Below are 19,378 nucleotides of genomic sequence, written 5' to 3'. Positions count from 1 at the left end.
CCTGCAAACCTCGGTCACCTGGCAGGAAGCTACGATGCTCAGACCTATGCTCAGCTGTGCAGCGAGGTGTACTGTGTGGACAGGTTCCACACACACTTCAAGTAAGTGGGCGGCCTGAGTGGAAAGGTGAGAGTTTGGGCAGCTGTGCAGACAAAGAAGGCGCACTTTGGCCTGGGCCTAAATGCTTGTGACACTCCACTGGGCCTGCCGGGCTCTGAGGGCCCTGCCCTGGGCCCCCTGCACCCCTGCCCTTTGTTCAGTCACAGCAGAGATGGCCGCACCCACTCCCTCAGTCAGGGCAGTGTTCAACATCCCTCAGCCCCGCCCCCTCTCCGAAGGTTACCATAGACTACAGAGGCTGCATTCTGAGGCCAGGGCGTTCTGAGAATGCCAAGGGCAGACATGATGACCTTAAATGATTTCCTCCTGTGTAAGTTTTGGTAAACTTTAGGAGCTAGGAAATGGTCCCCTTTACAGAAATGTTCAAATTTACTGGCATTTCATATATTCTCTGCTCTAACATTGTCCTGACTCTTTCTGTATATTCTTTACTTATGTTTTTGTTTTCCTTAATCAAAGTGTGTCTTTTAAATCTTTTCAAAGAAGATTCTTTGGTCTTACTATATCACCTGAATTTTATACGTTTTCTGCTGTATTAAGTTCTGCTCATATCTTTATTTATCTTTTTTCTATGTTCTCAGGGTTTATTGTTTTCATCTTCTGATGTCAGTTAAAACACTTGGTTATTCATTTTAATAAATCTTTTTACTTATAAAGATTTGAACTTTTGAAGATTCCAGCTTACTTGTAAGTTTCTAAGGGTCAGGTCCTCTCCATTGTTGCTGGCCTAAGGCTTAGTTCACCATATAGCAGTGTATATATTGACCTATTTTCCCCTCGACTTTCTGTGATTCCCTACATCTCACCTTTCTTTGCAGACACGCCATTTGAAATACCCTTAACTTATTTCACAGCCAATAAGTCTTTGAAATAATGTGTATTTTTTAGAGAAATCTTCTTATATAATTAGGCAGAAAATCTGACCTGCCATAGTTTTCAAAACAGCATAATTTCACTCTTCTCAATGATTAATCTGTTGTATTACACAACCTCTGAGTATTTAGCTTTATCAATGACATGTACTTTAAAAATGTTTTGGAGATCCTACCAGTCTTTGAAAACATCCTTGTGCCTTGTTTCAGTTCCAGGTTGATGTATATTTTCTGCCTTGCACCCGAGTATTCCTACATCTGATGGATGGCCTTGGGAATCTAATCCTGGTATTGATTGTTTTTGCTGATTGTCTCCCCTTGTAGCTGCTTTCTTCATTATTGTGTAAATTTAGATCATGAGCTCATGTTTACCTAAACAGCTGACCTTGTAAGAGGCTTAGGTGTGAACACTCGTAAGTTTCAGCAGAAAGTCGGCAAAGATTTATTTGTGTCCCTCCAATGAGTGGCCCGCAAGGACCCCGTTTTCTACAAGTGTTGGTCCAATACTCCCTCTAGAGGCAGGGGACTCAGACATGGCTGCTTTGCGGCCCCCGATCTGGGGCAGGGGCAGTGGGTGGCCTGTGGCCTGGGCAGGTGCCTCTCCGCGTGTGTCCCAGGGACCCATCTCCCTGCGAACCTCGGTCAACTGGCAGGAAGCTACGATGCCCCGACCTATGCTCAGCTGTGCAGCGAGGTGTACTGCGCGGACAGGTTCCACACACACTTCAAGTAAGAGGGCGGCCTGAGTGGAAAGGTGAGAGTTTGGGCAGCTGTGCAGACAAAGAAGGCGCACTTTGACCTGGGCCAAAATGCTTGTGACACTCCACTGGGCCTGCCGGGCTCTGAGGGCCCTGCCCTGGGCCCCCTGCTCCCCTGCCCTTTGTTCAGTCACAGCAGAGATGGCCACACCCACTCCCTCAGTCAGGGCAGTGTTCCAACCTCCCTCAGCCCCGCTCCCTCTCCGCAGGTTACCATGGACTACAGAGGCTGCATTCTGAGTCCAGGGCGTTCCCAGAATGCCAAGGGCAGACATGATGACTTTCAATGATTTCCTCTTCTGTCAGTTTTGGTAAACTTTAGGAGCTAGGAAATGGTCCCCTTTACAGAAATGTTCAAATTTACTGGCATTTCATATATTCTCTGCTATAACATTGTCCTGACTCTTTCTGTATATTCTTTACTTATGTTTTTGTTTTCCTTAATCAAAGTGTGTCTTTTAAATCTTTTCAAAGAAGATTCTTTGGACTTACTAAATCACCTGAATTTTATACGTTTTCTGTTGTATTAAGTTCTGCTCATATCTTTATTTATCTTTTTTCTATGTTCTCAGGGTTTATTGTTTTCATCTTCTGATGTCAATTAAAACACTTGGTTATTCATTTTAATAAATCTTTTTAGTTATAAAGATTTGAACTTTTGAAGATTCCAGCTTACTTGTAAGTTTCTAAGGGTCAGGTCCTCTCCATTGTTGCTGGCCTAAGGCTTAGTTCACCATATAGCAATGTATATATTGACCTATATTCCCCTCGACTTTCTGTGATTCCCTACATCTCATCTTTCTTTGCAGACAAGCCATTTGAAATACCCTTAACTTATTTCACAGCCAATAAGTCTTTGAAATAATGTGTATTTTTTAGAGAAATCTTCTTATATAATTAGGCAGAAAATCTGACCTGCCATGGTTTTCAAAACAGCATAATTTCACTCTTCTCAATGATTAATCTGTTGTATTACACAACCTTTGAGTATTTAGCTTTATCAATGACATATCCTTTAAAAATGTTTTAGAGATCCTACCAGTCTTTGAAAACATCCTTGTGCCTTGTTTCAGTTCCAGTTTGATGTATATTTTCTGCCTTGCACCCGATTATTCCTACATCTGATGGATGGATTTGGGAATCTAATTCTGGTATTGATTGTTTTTGCTGATTGGCTCCCCTTGTAGCTGCTTTCTTCATTATTGTGTAAATGTAGATCATGAGCTCATGTTTAGCTAAACAGCTGACCTTGTAAAAGGCTTAGGTGTGAACACTCGTAAGTTTCAGCAGAAAGTCGGCAAAGATTTATTTGTGTCCCTCCAATGAGTGGCCCGCAAGGACCCCGATTTCTACAAGTGTTGGTCCAATACTCCCTCTAGAGGCAGGGGACTCAGACAGGTCTGCTTTGCGGCCCCTGATCTGGGGCAGGGGCAGTGGGCGGCCTGTGGCCCGGGCAGGAGCCTCTCCGCGTGTGTCCCAGGGACACATCTGCCTGCGAACCTCGGTCACCTGGCAGGAAGCTACGATGCTCAGACCTATGCTCAGCTGTGCAGCGAGGTGTACTGCGCGGACAGGTTCCACACACACTTCAAGTAAGGGGGCGGCCTGAGTGGAAAGGTGAGAGTTTGGGCAGCTGTGCAGACAAAGAAGGCACACTTTGGCCTGGGCCTAAATGCTTGTGACACTCCACTGGGCCTGCCGGGCTCTGAGGGCCCTGCCCTGGGCCCCCTGCACCCCTGCCCTTTGTTCAGTCACAGCAGAGATGGCCGCACCCACTCCCTCAGTCAGGGCAGTGTTCAACCTCCCTCAGCTCCGCCCCCTCTCCGAAGGTTACCATAGACTACAGAGGCTGCATTCTGAGGCCAGGGCGTTCTGAGAATGCCAAGGGCAGACATGATGACCTTAAATGATTTCCTCCTGTGTAAGTTTTGGTAAACTTTAGGAGCTAGGAAATGGTCCCCTTTACAGAAATGTTCAAATTTACTGGCATTTCATATATTCTCTGCTATAACATTGTCCTGACTCTTTCTGTATATTCTTTACTTATGTTTTTGTTTTCCTTAATCAAAGTGTGTCTTTTAAATCTTTTCAAAGAAGATTCTTTGGTCTTACTATATCACCTGAATTTTATACGTTTTCTGCTGTATTAAGTTCTGCTCATATCTTTATTTATCTTTTTTCTATGTTCTCAGGGTTTATTGTTTTCATCTTCTGATGTAAGTTAAAACACTTGGTTATTCATTTTAATAAATATTTTTACTTATAAAGATTTGAACTTTTGAAGATTCCAGCTTACTTGTAAGTTTCTAAGGGTCAGATCCTCTCCATTGTTGCTGGCCTAAGGCTTAGTTCACCATATAGCAGTGTATATATTGACCTATTTTCCCCTTGACTTTCTGTGATTCCCTACATCTCACCTTTCTTTGCAGACAAGCCATTTGAAATACCCTTAACTTATTTCACAGCCAATAAGTCTTTGAAATAATGTGTATTTTTTAGAGAAATCTTCTTATATAATTAGGCAGAAAATCTGACCTTCCATAGTTTTCAAAACAGCATAATTTCACTCTTCTCAATGATTAATCTGTTGTATTACACAACCTTTGAGTATTTAGCTTTATCCATGACATATCCTTTAAAAATGTTTTAGAGATCCTACCAGTCTTTGAAAACATCCTTGTGCCTTGTTTCAGTTCCAGTTTGATGTATATTTTCTGCCTTGCACCCGATTATTCCTACATCTGATGGATGGACTTGGGAATCTAATTCTGGTATTGATTGTTTTTGCTGATTGGCTCCCCTTGTAGCTGCTTTCTTCATTATTGTGTAAATTTAGACCATGAGCTCATGTTTAGCTAAACAGCTGACCTTGTAAGAGGCCTAGTTGTGAATGCTCGTAAGTTTCAGCAGAAAGTCGGCAAAGATTTATTTGTGTCCCTCCAATGAGTGGCCCGCAAGGACCCCGTTTTCTACAAGTGTTGGTCCAATACTCCCTCTAGAGGCAGGGGACACAGACAGGGCTGTTTTGCGGCCCCCGATCTGGGGCAGTGGTAGTGGGCGGCCTGTGTCCCGGGCAGGAGCCTCTCCACGTGTGTCCCAGGAAACCATCTGCCTGCGAATCTCGGTCACCTGGCAGGAAGATACGATGCCCCGACCTATGCTCAGCTGTGCAGCGAGGTGTACTGCAAGGACAGGTTCCACACACCCTTCAAGTAAGAGGGCGGCCTGAGTGGAAAGTTGAGAGATTGTGCAGCTGTGCAGACAAAGAAGGCACCCTTTGGCCTTGGCCTAAATGCTTGTGACACTCCACTGGGCCTGCCAGGCTCTGAGGGCCCTGCCCTGGGCCCCCTGCTCCCCTGCCCTTTGTTCAGTCACAGCAGAGATGGCCACACACACTCCCTCAGTGAGGGCAGTGTTCCAACCTCCCTCAGCCCCGCCCCCTCTCCGCAGGTTACCATGGACTACAGAGGCTGCATTCTGAGGCCAGGGCGTTCTGAGAATGCCAAGGGCAGACATGATGACCTTAAATGATTTCCTCTTGTGTCAGTTTTGGTAAACTTTAGGAGCTAGGAAATGGTCCCCTTTACAGAAATGTTCAAATTTACTGGCATTTCATATATTCTCTGCTCTAACATTGTCCTGACTCTTCCTGTATATTCTTTACTTATGTTTTTGTTTTCCTTAATCAAAGTGTGTCTTTTAAATCTTTTCAAAGAAGATTCTTTGGTCTTACTATATCACCTGAATTTTATACGTTTTCTGTTGTATTAAGTTCTGCTCATATCTTTATTTATCTTTTTTCTATGTTCTCAGGGTTTATTGTTTTCATCTTCTGATGTCAATTAAAACACTTGGTTATTCATTTTAATAAATCTTTTTACTTATAAAGATTTGAACTTTTGAAGATTCCAGCTTACTTGTAAGTTTCTAAGGGTCAGGTCCTCTCCATTGTTGCTGGCCTAAGGCTTAGTTCACCATATAGCAATGTATATATTGACCTATATTCCCCTCGACTTTCTGTGATTCCCTACATCTCATCTTTCTTTGCAGACAAGCCATTTGAAATACCCTTAACTTATTTCACAGCCAATAAGTCTTTGAAATAATGTGTATTTTTTAGAGAAATCTTCTTATATAATTAGGCAGAAAATCTGACCTGCCATGGTTTTCAAAACAGCATAATTTCACTCTTCTCAATGATTAATCTGTTGTATTACACAACCTTTGAGTATTTAGCTTTATCAATGACATATCCTTTAAAAATGTTTTAGAGATCCTACCATTCTTTGAAAACATCCTTGTGCCTTGTTTCAGTTCCAGTTTGATGTATATTTTCTGCCTTGCACCCGATTATTCCTACATCTGATGGATGGATTTGGGAATCTAATTCTGGTATTGATTGTTTTTGCTGATTGGCTCCCCTTGTAGCTGCTTTCTTCATTATTGTGTAAATTTAGATCATGAGCTCATGTTTAGCTAAACAGCTGACCTTGTAAAAGGCTTAGGTGTGAACACTCGTAAGTTTCAGCAGAAAGTCGGCAAAGATTTATTTGTGTCCCTCCAATGAGTGGCCCGCAAGGACCCCGATTTCTACAAGTGTTGGTCCAATACTCCCTCTAGAGGCAGGGGACTCAGACAGGTCTGCTTTGCGGCCCCTGATCTGGGGCAGGGGCAGTGGGCGGCCTGTGGCCCGGGCAGGAGCCTCTCCGCGTGTGTCCCAGGGACACATCTGCCTGCAAACCTCGGTCACCTGGCAGGAAGCTACGATGCTCAGACCTATGCTCAGCTGTGCAGCGAGGTGTACTGTGTGGACAGGTTCCACACACACTTCAAGTAAGGGGGCGGCCTGAGTGGAAAGGTGAGAGTTTGGGCAGCTGTGCAGACAAAGAAGGCGCACTTTGGCCTGGGCCTAAATGCTTGTGACACTCCACTGGGCCTGCCGGGCTCTGAGGGCCCTGCCCTGGGCCCCCTGCACCCCTGCCCTTTGTTCAGTCACAGCAGAGATGGCCGCACCCACTCCCTCAGTCAGGGCAGTGTTCAACATCCCTCAGCCCCGCCCCCTCTCCGAAGGTTACCATAGACTACAGAGGCTGCATTCTGAGGCCAGGGCGTTCTGAGAATGCCAAGGGCAGACATGATGACCTTAAATGATTTCCTCCTGTGTAAGTTTTGGTAAACTTTAGGAGCTAGGAAATGGTCCCCTTTACAGAAATGTTCAAATTTACTGGCATTTCATATATTCTCTGCTCTAACATTGTCCTGACTCTTTCTGTATATTCTTTACTTATGTTTTTGTTTTCCTTAATCAAAGTGTGTCTTTTAAATCTTTTCAAAGAAGATTCTTTGGTCTTACTATATCACCTGAATTTTATACGTTTTCTGCTGTATTAAGTTCTGCTCATATCTTTATTTATCTTTTTTCTATGTTCTCAGGGTTTATTGTTTTCATCTTCTGATGTCAGTTAAAACACTTGGTTATTCATTTTAATAAATCTTTTTACTTATAAAGATTTGAACTTTTGAAGATTCCAGCTTACTTGTAAGTTTCTAAGGGTCAGGTCCTCTCCATTGTTGCTGGCCTAAGGCTTAGTTCACCATATAGCAGTGTATATATTGACCTATTTTCCCCTCGACTTTCTGTGATTCCCTACATCTCACCTTTCTTTGCAGACACGCCATTTGAAATACCCTTAACTTATTTCACAGCCAATAAGTCTTTGAAATAATGTGTATTTTTTAGAGAAATCTTCTTATATAATTAGGCAGAAAATCTGACCTGCCATAGTTTTCAAAACAGCATAATTTCACTCTTCTCAATGATTAATCTGTTGTATTACACAACCTCTGAGTATTTAGCTTTATCAATGACATGTACTTTAAAAATGTTTTGGAGATCCTACCAGTCTTTGAAAACATCCTTGTGCCTTGTTTCAGTTCCAGGTTGATGTATATTTTCTGCCTTGCACCCGAGTATTCCTACATCTGATGGATGGCCTTGGGAATCTAATCCTGGTATTGATTGTTTTTGCTGATTGTCTCCCCTTGTAGCTGCTTTCTTCATTATTGTGTAAATTTAGATCATGAGCTCATGTTTACCTAAACAGCTGACCTTGTAAGAGGCTTAGCTGTGAACACTCGTAAGTTTCAGCAGAAAGTCGGCAAAGATTTATTTGTGTCCTTCCAATGAGTGGCCCGCAAGTACCCCGTTTTCTACAAGTGTTGGTCCAATACTCCCTCTAGAGGCAGGGGACTCAGACAGGGCTGCTTTGCGGCCCCCGATCTGGGGCAGGGGCAGTGGGTGGCCTGTGGCCTGGGCAGGTGCCTCTCCGCGTGTGTCCCAGGGACCCATCTCCCTGCGAACCTCGGTCAACTGGCAGGAAGCTACGATGCCCCGACCTATGCTCAGCTGTGCAGCGAGGTGTACTGCGCGGACAGGTTCCACACACACTTCAAGTAAGAGGGCGGCCTGAGTGGAAAGGTGAGAGTTTGGGCAGCTGTGCAGACAAAGAAGGCGCACTTTGACCTGGGCCAAAATGCTTGTGACACTCCACTGGGCCTGCCGGGCTCTGAGGGCCCTGCCCTGGGCCCCCTGCTCCCCTGCCCTTTGTTCAGTCACAGCAGAGATGGCCACACCCACTCCCTCAGTCAGGGCAGTGTTCCAACCTCCCTCAGCCCCGCTCCCTCTCCGCAGGTTACCATGGACTACAGAGGCTGCATTCTGAGTCCAGGGCGTTCCCAGAATGCCAAGGGCAGACATGATGACTTTCAATGATTTCCTCTTCTGTCAGTTTTGGTAAACTTTAGGAGCTAGGAAATGGTCCCCTTTACAGAAATGTTCAAATTTACTGGCATTTCATTTATTCTCTGCTATAACATTGTCCTGACTCTTTCTGTATATTCTTTACTTATGTTTTTGTTTTCCTTAATCAAAGTGTGTCTTTTAAATCTTTTCAAAGAAGATTCTTTGGACTTACTAAATCACCTGAATTTTATACGTTTTCTGTTGTATTAAGTTCTGCTCATATCTTTATTTATCTTTTTTCTATGTTCTCAGGGTTTATTGTTTTCATCTTCTGATGTCAATTAAAACACTTGGTTATTCATTTTAATAAATCTTTTTACTTATAAAGATTTGAACTTTTGAAGATTCCAGCTTACTTGTACGTTTCTAAGGGTCAGGTCCTCTCCATTGTTGCTGGCCTAAGGCTTAGTTCACCATATAGCAATGTATATATTGACCTATTTTCCCCTCGACTTTCTGTGATTCCCTACATCTCACCTTTCTTTGCAGACAAGCCATTTGAAATACCCTTAACTTATTTCACAGCCAATAAGTCTTTGAAATAATGTGTATTTTTTAGAGAAATCTTCTTATATAATTAGACAGAAAATCTGACCTGCCATAGTTTTCAAAACAGCATAATTTCACTCTTCTCAATGATTAATCTGTTGTATTACACAACCTCTGAGTATTTAGCTTTATCAATGACATGTACTTTAAAAATGTTTTGGAGATCCTACCAGTCTTTGAAAACATCCTTGTGCCCTGTTTCAGTTCCAGTTTGATGTATATTTTCTGCCTTGCACCCGATTATTTCTACATCTGATGGATGGATTTGGGAATCTAATTGTGGTATTGGTTGTTTTTGCTGATTGTCTCCCCTTGTAGCTGCTTTCTTCATTATTGTGTAAATTTAGACCATGTGCTCATGTTTAGCTAAACAGCTGACCTTGTAAGAGGCCTAGTTGTGAACGCTCGTAAGTTTCAGCAGAAAGTCCCTAAAGATTTATTTGTGTCCCTCCAATGAGTGGCCCGCAAGGACCCCGATTTCTACAAGTGTTGGTCCAATACTCCCTCTAGAGGCAGGGGACTCAGACAGGGCTGCTTTGCGGCCCCCGATCTGGGGCTGGGGCAGTGGGCGGCCTGTGGCCCGGGCAGTAGCCTCTCCGCGTGTGTCCCAGGAACCAATCTGCCTGTGAATCTCGGTCACCTGGCAGGAAGATACGATGCCCCGACCTATGCTCAGCTGTACAGCGAGGTGTACTGCACGGACAGGTTCCACACACACTTCAAGTAAGAGGGCGGCCTGAGTGGAAAGATGAGAGTTTGTGCAGCTGTGCAGACAAAGAAGGCACCCTTTGGCCTTGGCCTAAATGCTTGTGACACTCCACTGGGCCTGCCGGACTCTGAGGGCCATGCCCTGGGCCCCCTGCTCCCCTGCCATTTGTTCAGTCACAGCAGAGATGGCCACACACACTCCCTCAGTGAGGGCAGTGTTCCAACCTCCCTCAGCCCCGCCCCCTCTCCGCAGGTTACCATAGACTACAGAGGCTGCATTCTGAGGCCAGGGCGTTCTGAGAATGCCTAGGGCAGACATGATGACCTTAAATGATTTCCTCCTGTGTCAGTTTTGGTAAACTTTAGGAGCTAGGAAATGGTCCCCTTTACAGAAATGTTCAAATTTACTGGCATTTCATATATTCTCTGCGATAACATTGTCCTGACTCTTTCTGTATATTCTTTACTTATGTTTTTGTTTTCCTTAATCAAAGTGTGTCTTTTAAATCTTTTCAAAGAAGATTCTTTGGTCTTACTATATCACCTGAATTTTATACGTTTTCTGCTGTATTAAGTTCTGCTCATATCTTTATTTATCTTTTTTCTATGTTCTCAGGGTTTATTGTTTTCATCTTCTGATGTCAGTTAAAACACTTGGTTATTCATTTTAATAAATCTTTTTACTTATAAAGATTTGAACTTTTGAAGATTCCAGCTTACTTGTAAGTTTCTAAGGGTCAGGTCCTCTCCATTGTTGCTGGCCTAAGGCTTAGTTCACCATATAGCAGTGTATATATTGACCTATTTTCCCCTCGACTTTCTGTGATTCCCTACATCTCACCTTTCTTTGCAGACACGCCATTTGAAATACCCTTAACTTATTTCACAGCCAATAAGTCTTTGAAATAATGTGTATTTTTTAGAGAAATCTTCTTATATAATTAGGCAGAAAATCTGACCTGCCATAGTTTTCAAAACAGCATAATTTCACTCTTCTCAATGATTAATCTGTTGTATTACACAACCTCTGAGTATTTAGCTTTATCAATGACATGTACTTTAAAAATGTTTTGGAGATCCTACCAGTCTTTGAAAACATCCTTGTGCCTTGTTTCAGTTCCAGGTTGATGTATATTTTCTGCCTTGCACCCGAGTATTCCTACATCTGATGGATGGCCTTGGGAATCTAATCCTGGTATTGATTGTTTTTGCTGATTGTCTCCCCTTGTAGCTGCTTTCTTCATTATTGTGTAAATTTAGATCATGAGCTCATGTTTACCTAAACAGCTGACCTTGTAAGAGGCTTAGGTGTGAACACTCGTAAGTTTCAGCAGAAAGTCGGCAAAGATTTATTTGTGTCCCTCCAATGAGTGGCCCGCAAGGACCCCGTTTTCTACAAGTGTTGGTCCAATACTCCCTCTAGAGGCAGGGGACTCAGACATGGCTGCTTTGCGGCCCCCGATCTGGGGCAGGGGCAGTGGGTGGCCGGTGGCCTGGGCAGGTGCCTCTCCGCGTGTGTCCCAGGGACCCATCTCCCTGCGAACCTCGGTCAACTGTCAGGAAGCTACGATGCCCCGACCTATGTTCAGCTGTGCAGCGAGGTGTACTGCGCGGACAGGTTCCACACACACTTCAAGTAAGAGGGCGGCCTGAGTGGAAAGGTGAGAGTTTGGGCAGCTGTGCAGACAAAGAAGGCGCACTTTGACCTGGGCCAAAATGCTTGTGACACTCCACTGGGCCTGCCGGGCTCTGAGGGCCCTGCCCTGGGCCCCCTGCTCCCCTGCCCTTTGTTCAGTCACAGCAGAGATGGCCACACCCACTCCCTCAGTCAGGGCAGTGTTCCAACCTCCCTCAGCCCCGCTCCCTCTCCGCAGGTTACCATGGACTACAGAGGCTGCATTCTGAGTCCAGGGCGTTCCCAGAATGCCAAGGGCAGACATGATGACTTTCAATGATTTCCTCTTCTGTCAGTTTTGGTAAACTTTAGGAGCTAGGAAATGGTCCCCTTTACAGAAATGTTCAAATTTACTGGCATTTCATTTATTCTCTGCTATAACATTGTCCTGACTCTTTCTGTATATTCTTTACTTATGTTTTTGTTTTCCTTAATCAAAGTGTGTCTTTTAAATCTTTTCAAAGAAGATTCTTTGGACTTACTATATCACCTGAATTTTATACGTTTTCTGTTGTATTAAGTTCTGCTCATATCTTTATTTATCTTTTTTCTATGTTCTCAGGGTTTATTGTTTTCATCTTCTGATGTCAATTAAAACACTTGGTTATTCATTTTAATAAATCTTTTTACTTATAAAGATTTGAACTTTTGAAGATTCCAGCTTACTTGTACGTTTCTAAGGGTCAGGTCCTCTCCATTGTTGCTGGCCTAAGGCTTAGTTCACCATATAGCAATGTATATATTGACCTATTTTCCCCTCGACTTTCTGTGATTCCCTACATCTCACCTTTCTTTGCAGACAAGCCAATTGAAATACCCTTAACTTATTTCACAGCCAATAAGTCTTTGAAATAATGTGTATTTTTTAGAGAAATCTTCTTATATAATTAGGCAGAAAATCTGACCTGCCATAGTTTTCAAAACAGCATAATTTCACTCTTCTCAATGATTAATCTGTTGTATTACACAACCTCTGAGTATTTAGCTTTATCAATGACATGTACTTTAAAAATGTTTTGGAGATCCTACCAGTCTTTGAAAACATCCTTGTGCCCTGTTTCAGTTCCAGTTTGATGTATATTTTCTGCCTTGCACCCGATTATTTCTACATCTGATGGATGGATTTGGGAATCTAATTGTGGTATTGGTTGTTTTTGCTGATTGTCTCCCCTTGTAGCTGCTTTCTTCATTATTGTGTAAATTTAGACCATGTGCTCATGTTTAGCTAAACAGCTGACCTTGTAAGAGGCCTAGTTGTGAACGCTCGTAAGTTTCAGCAGAAAGTCGCTAAAGATTTATTTGTGTCCCTCCAATGAGTGGCCCGCAAGGACCACGATTTCTACAAGTGTTGGTCCAATACTCCCTCTAGAGGCAGGGGACTCAGACAGGGCTGCTTTGCGGCCCCTGATCTGGGGCAGGGGCAGTGGGCGGCCTGTGGCCCGGGCAGGAGCCTCTCCGCGTGTGTCCCAGGAACCCATCTGCCTGTGAATCTCGGTCACCTGGCAGGAAGATACGATGCCCCAACCTATGCTCAGCTGTGCAGCGAGGTGTACTGCACGGACAGGTTCCACACACCCTTCAAGTAAGAGGGCGGCCTGAGTGGAAAGGTGAGAGTTTGTGCAGCTGTGCAGACAAAGAAGGCACCCTTTGGATTTGGCCTAAATGCTTGTGACACTCCACTGGGCCTGCCGGACTCTGAGGGCCCTGCCCTGGGCCCCCTGCTCCCCTGCCCTTTCTTCAGTCACAGCAGAGATGGCCACACACACTCCCTCAGTGAGGGCAGTGTTCCAACCTCCCTCAGCCCCGCCCCCTCTCCGCAGGTTACCATAGACTACAGAGGCTGCATTCTGAGGCCAGGGCGTTCTGAGAATGCCAAGGGCAGACATGATGACCTTAAATGATTTCCTCTTGTGTCAGTTTTGGTAAACTTTAGGAGCTAGCAAATGGTCCCCTTTACAGAAATGTTCAAATTTACTGGCATTTCATATATTCTCTGCTATAACATTGTCCTGACTCTTTCTGTATATTCTTTACTTATGTTTTTGTTTTCCTTAATCAAAGTGTGTCTTTTAAATCTTTTCAAAGAAGATTCTTTGGTCTTACTATATCACCTGAATTTTATACGTTTTCTGTTGTATTAAGTTCTGCTCATATCTTTATTTATCTTTTTTCTATGTTCTCAGGGTTTATTGTTTTCATCTTCTGATGTCAATTAAAACACTTGGTTATTCATTTTAATAAATCTTTTTACTTATAAAGATTTGAACTTTTGAAGATTCCAGCTTACTTGTACGTTTCTAAGGGTCAGGTCCTCTCCATTGTTGCTGGCCTAAGGCTTAGTTCACCATATAGCAGTGTATATATTGACCTATATTCCCCTCGACTTTCTGTGATTCCCTACATCTCACCTTTCTTTGCAGACAAGCCATTTGAAATACCGTTAACTTATTTCACAGCCAATAAGTCTTTGAAATAATGTGTATTTTTTAGAGAAATCTTCTTATATAATTAGGCAGAAAATCTGACCTGCCATAGTTTTCAAAACAGCATAATTTCACTCTTCTCAATGATTAATCTGTTGTATTACACAACCTCTGAGTATTTAGCTTTATCAATGACATGTACTTTAAAAATGTTTTAGAGATCCTACCAGTCTTTGAAAACATCCTTGTGCCTTGTTTCAGTTCCAGTTTGATGTATATTTTCTGCCTTGCACCCGATTATTCCTACATCTGATGGATGGCCTTGGGAATCTAATTCTGGTATTGATTGTTTTTGCTGATTGTCTCCCCTTGTAGCTGCTTTCTTCATTATTGTGTAAATTTAGACCATGAGCTCATGTTTAGATAAACAGCTGACCTTGTAAGAGGCTTATGTGTGAACACTCGTAAGTTTCAGCAGAAAGTCGGCAAAGATTTATTTGTGTCCCTCCAATGAGTGGCCCGCAAGGACCCCGTTTTCTACAAGTGTTGGTCCAATACTACCTCTAGAGGCAGGGGACTCAGACAGGGCTGCTTTGCGGCCCCCGATCTGGGGCAGGGGCAGTGGGCGGCCTGTGGCCTGGGCAGGTGCCTCTCGGCGTGTGTCCCTGGGACCCATCTGCCTACGAACCGTGGTCAACTGGCAGGAAGCTACGATGCCCCGACCTATGCTCAGCTGTGCAGCGAGGTGTACTGCGCGGACAGGTTCCACACACACTTCAAGTAAGAGGGCGGCCTGAGTGGAAAGATGAGAGTTTGGGCAGCTGTGCAGACAAAGAAGGCGCACTTTGACCTGGGCCAAAATGCTTGTGACACTCCACTGGGCCTGCCGGGCTCTGAGGGCCCTGCACTTTGCCCCCTGCTCCCCTGCCCTTTGTTCAGTCACAGCAGAGATGGCCACACACACTCCCTCTGTGAGGGCAGTGTTCCAACCTCCCTCAGCCCCGCCCCCTCTCCGCAGGTTACCATGGACTACAGAGGCTGCATTCTGAGTCCAGGGCGTTCCGAGAATGCCAAGGGCAGACATGATGTCTTTAAATGATTTCCACTTCTGTCAGTTTTGGTAAACTTTAGGAGCTAGGAAATGGTCCCCTTTACAGAAATGTTCAAATTTACTGGCATTTCATATATTCTCTGCTATAACATTGTCCTGACTCTTTCTGTATATTCTTTACTTATGTTTTTGTTTTCCTTAAAAAAAGTGTGTCTTTTAAATCTTTTCAAAGAAGATTCTTTGGTCTTACTAAATCACCTGTATTTTATACGTTTTCTGTTGTATTAAGTTCTGCTCATATCTTTATTTATCTTTTTTCTATGTTCTCAGGGTTTATTGTTTTCATCTTCTGATGTCAATTAAAAGACTTGGTTATTCATTTTAATAAATCTTTTTAGTTATAAAGATTTGAACTTTTGAAGATTCCAGCTTACTTGTAAGTTTCTAAGGGTCAGGTCCTCTCCATTGTTGCTGGCCTAAGGCTTAGTTCACCATATAGCAATGTATATATTGACCTATATTCCCCTCGACTTTCTGTGATTCCCTACATCTCACCTTTCTTTGCAGACAAGCCATTTGAAATACCCTTAACTTATTTCACAGCCAATAAGTCTTTCAAGTAATGTGTATTTTTTAGAGAAATCTTATATAATTAGGCAGAAAATCTGACCTGCCATAGTTTTCAAAACAGCATAATTTCACTCTTCTCAATGATTAATCTGTTGTATTACACAACCTTTGAGTATTTAGCTTTATCAATGACATATCCTTTAAAAATGTTTTAGAGATCCTACCAGTCTTTGAAAACATCCTTGTGCCTTGTTTCAGTTCCTGTTTTATGTATATTTTCTGCCTTGCACCCGATTATTCCTACATCTGATGGATGTCCTTGGGAATCTAATTCTGGTATTGATTGTTTTTGCTGATTGGCTCCCCTTGTAGCTGCTTTCTTCATTATTGTGTAAATTTAGATCATGAGCTCATGTTTAGCTAAACAGCTGACCTTGTAAAAGGCTTAGGTGTGAACACTCGTAAGTTTCAGCAGAAAGTCGGCAAAGATTTATTTGTGTCCCTCCAATGAGTGGCCCGCAAGGACCCCGTTTTCTACAAGTGTTGGTCCAATACTCCCTCTAGAGGCAGGGGACTCAGACAGGTCTGCTTTGCGGCCCCTGATCTGGGGCAGGGGCAGTGGGCAGCCTGTGGCCCGGGCAGGAGCCTCTCCGCGTGTGTCCCAGGGACCCATCTGCCTGCGAACATCGGTCACCTGGCAGGAAGCTACGATGCCCAGACCTATGCTCAGCTGTGCAGCGAGGTGTACTGTGTGGACAGGTTCCACACACACTTCAAGTAGTGGGCGGCCTGAGTGGAAAGGTGAGAGTTTGGGCAGCTGTGCAGACAAAGAAGGCGCACTTTGGCCTGGGCCTAAATGCTTGTCACACTCCACTGGGCCTGCCGGGCTCTGAGGGCCCTGCCCTGGGCCCCCTGCACCCCTGCCCTTTGTTCAGTCACAGCAGAGATGGCCGCACCCACTCCCTCAGTCAGGGCAGTGTTCAACCTCCCTCAGCCCCTTCCCCTCTCCGAAGGTTACCATAGACTACAGAGGCTGCATTCTGAGGCCAGGGCGTTCTGAGGATGCCAAGGGCAGACATGATGACCTTAAATGATTTCCTCCTGTGTCAGTTTTGGTAAACTTTAGGAGCTAGGAAATGGTCCCCTTTACAGAAATGTTCAAATTTACTGGCATTTCATATATTCTCTGCTCTAACATTGTCCTGACTCTTTCTGTATATTCTTTACTTATGTTTTTGTTTTCCTTAATCAAAGTGTGTCTTTTAAATCTTTTCAAAGAAGATTCTTTGGTCTTACTATATCACCTGAATTTTATACGTTTTCTGCTGTATTAAGTTCTTCTCATATCTTTATTTATCTTTTTTCTATGTTCTCAGTGTTTATTGTTTTCATCTTCTGATGTCAGTTAAAACACTTGGTTATTCATTTTAATAAATCTTTTTAGTTATAAAGATTTGAACTTTTGAAGATTCCAGCTTACTTGTACGTTTCTCAGGGTCAGGTCCTCTCCATTGTTGCTGGCCTAAGGCTTAGTTCACCATATAGCAATGTATATATTGACCTATTTTCCCCTCGACTTTCTGTGATTCCCTACATCTCACCTTTCTTTGCAGACAAGCCTTTTGAAATACCCTTAACTTATTTCACAGCCAATAAGTCTTTGAAATAATGTGTATTTTTTAGAGAAATCTTCTTATATAATTAGGCAGAAAATCTGACCTGCCATAGTTTTCAAAACAGCATAATTTCACTCTTCTCAATGATTAATCTGTTGTATTACACAACCTTTGAGTATTTAGCTTTATCAATGACATATCCTTTAAAAATGTTTTAGAGATCCTACCAGTCTTTGAAAACATCCTTGTGCCCTGTTTCAGTTCCAGTTTTATGTATATTTTCTGCCTTGCACCCGATTATTCCGACATCTGATGGATGTCCTAGGGAATCTAATTCTGGTATTGCTTGTTTTTGCTGATTGTCTCCCCTTGTAGCTGCTTTCTTCATTATTGTGTAAATATAGACCATGAGCTCATGTTTAGCTAAACAGCTGACCTTGTAAGAGGCTTAGTTGTGAACGCTCGTGTAAGTTTCAGCAGAAAGTCAGCAAAGATTTATTTGTGTCCCTCCAATGAGTGGCCCGCAAGCACCCCGTTTTCTACAAGTGTTGGTCCAATACTCCCTCTAGAGTCAGCGGACTCAGACAGGGCTGCTTTGCAGCCCCCGATCTGGGGCAGGGGCAGTGGGCGGCCTGTGGCCCGGGCAGGAGCCTCTCCACGTGTGTCCCAGGAACCCATCTGCCTGCGAACCTCGGTCACCTGGCAGGAAGCTACGATGCCCCGACCTATGCTCAGCTGTGCAGCGAGGTGTACTGCGCGGACAGGTTCCACACACCCTTCAAATAAGAGGGCGGCCTGAGTGGAAATGTGAGAGTTTGGGCAGCTGTGCAGACAAAGAAAGCCCCCTTTGGCCTGGGCCTAAATGCTTGTGACACTCCACTGGGCCTGCCGGGCTCTGAGGGCCCTGCCCTGGGGCCCCTGCTGCCCTGCCCTTTGTTCAGTCACAGCAGAGTTGGCCACATCCACTCCCTCAGTGAGGGCAGTGTTCCAACCTCCCTCAGCTCCGCCCCCTCTCCGCAGGATACCATGGACTACAGAGGCTGCATTTTGAGGCCAGGGCATTCTGAGAATGCCAAGGGCAGACATGATGACCTTAAATGATTTCCTCTTGTGTCAGTTTTGGTAAACTTTAGGAGCTAGGAAATGGTCCCCTTTACAGAAATGTTCAAATTTACTGGCATTTCATATATTCTCTGCTCTAACATTGTCCTGACTCTTTCTGTATATTCTTTACTTATGTTTTTGTTTTCCTTAATCAAAGTGTGTCTTTTAAATCTTTTCAAAGAAGATTCTTTGGACTTACTAAATCACCTGAATTTTATACGTTTTCTGTTGTATTAAGTTCTGCTCATATCTTTATTTATCTTTTTTCTATGTTCTCAGGGTTTATTGTTTTCATCTTCTGATGTCAATTAAAACACTTGGTTATTCATTTTAATAAATCTTTTTACTTATAAAGATTTGAACTTTTGAAGATTCCAGCTTACTTGTAAGTTTCTAAGGGTCAGGTCCTCTCCATTGTTGCTGGCCTAAGGCTTAGTTCACCATATAGCAGTGTATATATTGACCTATTTTCCCCTCGACTTTCTGTGATTCCCTACATCTCACCTTTCTTTGCAGACAAGCCATTTGAAATACCCTTAACTTATTTCACAGCCAATAAGTCTTTGAAATAATGTGTATTTTTTAGAGAAATCTTCTATTATAATTAGGCAGAAAATCTGACCTGCCATAGTTTTCAAAACAGCATAATTTCACTCTTCTCAATGATTAATCTGTTGTATTACACAACCTCTGAGTATTTAGCTTTATCAATGACATGTAGTTTAAAAATGTTTTGGAGATCCTACCAGTCTTTGAAAACATCCTTGTGCCTTGTTTCAGTCCCAGTTTGATGTATATATTCTGCCTTGCACCCGATTATTCCTACATCTGATGGATGGCCTTGGGAATCCAATTCTGGTATTGATTGTTTTTGCTGATTGTCTCCCCTTGTAGCTGCTTTCATCATTATTGTGTAAATTTAGATCATGAGCTCATGTTTAGCTAAACAGCTGACCTTGTAAGATGCTTAGGTGTGAACGCTCGTAAGTTTCAGCAGAAAGTCAGCAAAGATTTATTTGTTTCCCTCCAATGAGTGGCCCGCAAGGACCCCGTTTACTACAAGTGTTGGTCCAATACTCCCTCTAGAGGCAGGGGACTCAGACAGGGCTGCTTTGAGGCCCCTGATCTGG

This window comes from Mesoplodon mirus (genome assembly GCF_964341445.2).
Source record: "Mesoplodon mirus genome assembly, chromosome: 1".
Classification (NCBI taxonomy): Eukaryota; Metazoa; Chordata; class Mammalia; order Artiodactyla; family Ziphiidae; genus Mesoplodon; species Mesoplodon mirus.
The sequence above is the reverse complement of the archived record's forward strand: the minus strand, read 5'-3'. Positions refer to the sequence as shown.